Raw genomic sequence first — 6000 nt, 5'->3', positions numbered from 1 at the left:
GAAAACAAAGTAAGTAAGCTCTCAGTATGGGTGCTTTAGTTATGAGAAATAGAAAAAAAGAAGAAATCTATACACTCCTAAGTGCCATGCTAATTTTGGTCACACAGAATATTGGAGACTTTATGTGACTCAGCAGTGCCCTTTTACTGAACCCATTTATGCCTCTAGGTGGCACAGTAATGAGTCAATGCCATAGGCCAAATTTTTTTCCAAAGAAAGAAAAATTAAGGAGTCACAGGATCTAGTATCCAATGAAGGGGGGGGTGGGGGGCAGATGGAGTACTGAGATTCCAGGCCTAGATATCCAGGACCTCAGGATATACGGCCAATTTGTAGGGTGACAGTGAGATATCAGGGTTCATCCAGGGCACTATAATTTAGAGGGGGTAATATTTGAAAACAACAATTTTAATCTACTGTGGGAAATTTGGGGCCTCCTTTTTCAAAACAAACAGTTCTCCCTTCCATCCCTAGCTGAACCCTTATATGTTGGCTACTGTGTAACTGCAAAGAGTAGAAGACCTAGAGAATCAGGAGTCCCAAAACCACTTTATATACTTTGAGTGACCCACTCTAACTTTTGTTCTCCAAAACATCAATGGAGGGCATGTTTTTGGGTTGTTTGCTCCAGAAATCATGGTTTCCAGTTGGTTATTAGTGCCCACTCTCTTGACTGCAAGTGACAGAGACCAAAGTTAACTAAGTTTAAAGAAGAAAGAAAAGAAACAAAAAGAAAAGAGTTTTGGCTTATAAAACTAGGTCAACTATGGTTGTTGAGTAGAAGTTCTGGCTCCTTACATACTGAAACTCAATGTTCCAACAATACCATCAGGGCTCCATCTCTCAGCTTTGTTTGCCCCTGTAATGGCTTCATATTCTGGTTCTCTCTCAATATAGAGGGAAGGATAGTCCTGGTGTTCTAGGCTGATGAGCCCAGGCTAGAGCTTATGATCGAGAAACACATGCATCTCTCACAACATCCTTGAAGGAAAATCTTGGGGTGAGTTTTCATAGGTGCCGCTTGGATCCTATGCTCATCCTTGGGCAGATAAATTATTATAGTAAATAGAATGTAATATGATTGGCTAAAGCTAAGCCATATACCCACAGGTATGGTGGTTCCCTAAAAAGGAGATACTGAGTATACACAAAAAGCTCATGTTCACTATAGAAAAGGCAACCCCCCCCAAAAAAAAGGGCAGAAAATATCTGCAAATCATATCTCCAATAAGTATTTAATGTCCAGAATAAAGAATTTCTACCATTCAACACAACTCAACAACAAAAATAGGAGACAACCCAATTAAAAAATGAGCAAAGGGCTCAATAGACATTTCTCCAAAGAAGATATGCAAATGGCCTATAAGCACATGAGTGTTCAACATCACTAATCATTAAGGAAATTCAAAGCAAAACCACGATGAGGAATCACCTCACAAACAGAATGATTACAGTCTAAATGCATAATTATAACAATGATGGGGATGTGGAGACACTGGAGGCCTCGTGCAGTATTAGTTAGAAAGTAAAATGGTGCAGTAGCTATGCAAAAGTGTGTTAGTTCCTCATAACTTTAAAAATAAAATTACTATATGATCTAACAATTTCCCTTCTGGGTACATACCCCAAAGATTTGAAAGTAGGGACTCAAGGAGGTATTTGTACACCCATATTCACAGCCTGTTAGCTGAAGTAGCTAAAAGGTAGAAGCAACTTGAGTTTTAACCAGTGGATGAATGGATAAACAAAATGTGGTGAATCCATACAAGGGAACATAAATTCAAATAAAAAAGGAAGGAAATTCTGCCACACACAGTGACATGGGTGAACCTTGAGGACCTGATGCTACATGAAATAAGCCTGTCATAAAATGATGAATACTGTATGGTTATTCTATATGCCTATATGAGGTACCTAAAGTAGTCAGATTCACAGATGGGAAGTGGAATGTTGGCTGCCAGGGGCTGGAGGGAGAGGGAATAGAGGATTATTGTTCAGTGGGTGCAGTTTCATTTCGGAAGACATGGGAGCTCTATGGAAGGATGGTAGATGTAGCACCACAGCAGGGATGTACTTAATACTACTGCCTATACACTTAAAAATCATTAAGAAATCTTTTATGCATCTTACTGCAATTTAAAAAAAGGCACATCCACTATAGAATTTTTAAAAAGATGCAAAATTAGCTCAATTGTTTCTAAAAACCTTTTCTCCACCTATCCTCCAGGGACTTTCTCCTGGACATCTGTTATGCAGATACTCCTGAAATCATGCTGAGTCCTCAGTATGAGCCAACTCTCCACCCTGCCCCCGATTTGTCCGCCTGACACTAGGTAGTTCTAGAAACTCCCTAATTCCACACTCTGGTCAGAACCTCCTCAGAGCCATGCTTTTAGTTCAGGGTGAGTATAAGTCAGTTGTGCCCAAAGCTGTTGATGTATATGTTATACCCAGGAAAAGGTATAGCATTTTTGAATTTTTTGAAGAGGGGGCATCTAGAAAATATGTTTTTGCTTAAATGTAAACCAACCCAGCAGCTTCGATTGGGTAATAATCTCTTGGTTTTCCATACAGAACTGGATAGGATTGTGATCCTTAAGCTTGAGCGCCATGCTTACTTATCTGCAGAAGTAACATTTTTACTGCACCAGGGCCATTTGTCACAGAGACAACACAGGATAGTATATGCATGGTATTTATGCCCATATGTAGAGAAAAGAGTTACAGATAATTCCATTGCTTGCAATCTAGCATGCTGTGGATTGCACTTTTCCTCAGATCATAATTCTACAAGTTCTGAGCAACTCGATTGCAGGAAATGGACAGCCAGATACAATGCAATGAACATAACTTTATAGTCTAGACAATCTACCTGATGGACCTAAGTTCCAATTCTATTTGTGCCACCCACAAGTCATATGAATTTAGGGGGTCACTTTTAACTATAGAATAGAACTAATGATACCAGCTCATAGAGATGTGATAAATAAATGAGGTAAGCTCCTAGCTCATGAAGTCTTTTCAAATGTTAGTTTCCTTCCTCTTCCTCCTTCTGCATGCTCACTTCAGAGCTGCCACCAAAGCTACTCATTAAATCAAAGCTTAGCCATGTCCTCCATGTTCCTGTTCCTCATCTTGCTTCAATGGTACCAGTTGTCTCTACCTGGGTCTGTCACTGTTGAGGTCAGAGGAGTAAAACTACAACAACAATAATACAGGCTTCACAGAGATTGAAGGAGGTACATGAATGAATAGTCCTATTTTGGACAGACAGAAGACAAATGTTCTCTTTTCTTAAGAACCAATTCAATTCTTGAGCCAAGCATGTTGACAACATCTATTGCCAGATGTGGTAATAATCCGTGGTAGTAGATTTTATTTAGGAAAGCAGCTGGTCCTTAAAATTTGGAAACTACATTTGTCATTTGTAAAATTCTAAATGCGAGTTTAAGAAATGATGTGTTATATACCACCTTTTTTTCCAGAGCCCTCTCTAACGTCTCCTCCACCTCACCCCGCTGTTTCCATAACTGATGTAAATGTAATTTCATGAGCCAAATAGGATGGTTTTATAGGTACGCGTTTGGCATGAATTTTCATTTCTATTCACATACACATTATTACTGCCCACTGTCATGAAACCGTTTATTCCACCATAACATATAATTTAATGAAAGACATATTTTTTTGGAGTATATGAATCTGTCAAAGAAGTGACTGAATCACTTGTCATTCTGTTGTAGAGCTCCTTCTCTAATAGGTCGTCAATGCTTGGCAAATAAATTAGAAATATCATGTTTGTTTCCAAGCAGACATAAGTTGGTGATAGCCTGTACAAAAGACACTGATGAGAAGTTCACAGAGGCATTTGAATCACTTCAGGGTTGTAAATCCGGATACAGTATTACTTTATCTTTACTGGAAACTGGGGTAAGGCAAGAGATGGGAAAGCAGGACGTTAAATCAGCTGGTAACCCCAAATAATTTTCCACTGTGTACACTTTACATACACAGTCTACCTTCCCTGGCATCATTACTAGCTTTCACTAATGCCGTCTCAAGGTAGCATGAATGGCAAATCCTGTTAAAGTGACTTAACTGATATGATCTGATGAAATAATTTAGGATTTTACTGACGGCTTTCAGAGTAATCCGGTTATGACATGACAGTGTTTAACAACCAACCAGGAAGTGGCTGCAAGTTCAACATGCCACTGGACAACTCTACTCTGAGGTCCACCACCACCTCCCAAGTAACATTTCCAATCACTGGACTCAGTATCTTCCTCCAATAACTAACATCACCAACAGCAATTGAAACGACTACCAGAATCCTTTGTGTGTGTGTTTCCCATCTCCGTCAATGGCCCTACATCTATACCTTGATCACTACATCTACAACATTTCCCAAACCAGAAACTCAGAGGTAAGGTTGGATTTGCCTGAGGGCATGAGGAGAAGCAAGAATAATTGCTAAATGCTAATTATTCTTAGCATCTTAATCTCTTTAAATCTGTGTACTTGTCTCCACATTCATGGCCATCAACTAGCATAGCAACCTATCAATAATTCTCTGGGGCCATTTGCCAGCCTCATAGATCCCCCATTGTCCACTGTGGGGCCAAAGTAACTGTTACCCAGCATAAATCCAGACACATGCATCCTCTGTGTACAATCTTGCATTTGCCACCTACTGATCCCATGATAAAATCAAAACGCGTATTGAAAATACAATCAAATGGTATATTGAAATCCTCATGATCTGGCCCTTGCTTATTTTCTAGTCTCATTTCTTATTGCCTTTCTGTACCCTGTGTTCCAGAAATAGGAATTATTTGCATTAGTTCTCTGACCACACCATTCTACTTTTCTCTCTTATCTATACATTTTTATATATTTTCCACTTTGTCAATTCTTCTATGTCTAGATGCTTCATGTTCCTGGCCTTCTTCATTTTATTCTTTGAGTTCTAGCTTGGGAATCATTTTCTCCAGGAGTCTTCCCTTTGAGGGCTGGTTAAGTGCCTCTGCAAACTCTTAGCCATGCACCCTGGGATACCCTTTGTAGCCCTCTTCACATGCTATCTTCGGAGTCACCCCTAACTAACTGCCTAAGAACATGAGGGTCAAGTCAGCCCTGTCCTGTGGTTCTGTGGAGACTGATTTACTTGATGGCTCCTCTACTTCCTCCAATACATGCTCTCATTCAATTTTGTGTATTTTCACTGAAGGCTCCACAGAGAACTAGACTGACATCATCATTGCAGCCACCAGGGACACAATTTAAAATTTTATGACTACAAAGACAACACAGTACTCTTTAGGCACAGAGACAGTGTTCTCACAAGCCCCAATCAAAAGGTATTTTATGAAGGGGGGCACCTGGGTGGTTCAGTTAGTTAAATGTCCAACTCTTGATTTCAGCTTAAAATTGTTACGATCTGCGATCAAGCCCCGAATTGGGCTCTGCGCTGGGCATGGAACCCACTTAAGATTCTCTCTCTCTCTTTCAAAAGAAGTATTTTATGGTGAGGGAAAATAATATTCTAGCTTGTATAGAGTTATTTGCTTTGTCAGATATTAGCACATTATGTTTGGACATTTTTCAAATTGTGTGCTAACACAATCCTGGAAGGTTTCTGGATGACAGGCATTTAGTCAGAACTTGAAAAGTTTTCCCCTTGGTGCTCTGAGAAAGCATCTTTGTTTACTACAGTACATCCCCAGAATTGACTTTGGCTTGATCAGATTTGAGAGAGTTTTGAGTGGTGACCCATGAATGAGAATATATGTTCTTTCATACTGCTGTATCCAATAACTAATTAAAAAAAAAAACAATATACCATGAACAGATGTTAAATAATGGCTATCTTTTGCTGGCAAAGGGAAATTGAACATTTCTTTCTTTTTTGTTCCTGGGCCTCAGAATCACAAACCCACAGACTTTGCAAATAGATCTGATTTTTATGTGATATTTTGTGGCTGTAAGTAATTTAAGTCA

The sequence above is a fragment of the Canis aureus genome, chromosome 1 (genome assembly GCF_053574225.1).
Source record: "Canis aureus isolate CA01 chromosome 1, VMU_Caureus_v.1.0, whole genome shotgun sequence".
NCBI lineage: Eukaryota > Metazoa > Chordata > Mammalia > Carnivora > Canidae > Canis > Canis aureus.
This window is presented reverse-complemented; position numbering follows the sequence as displayed.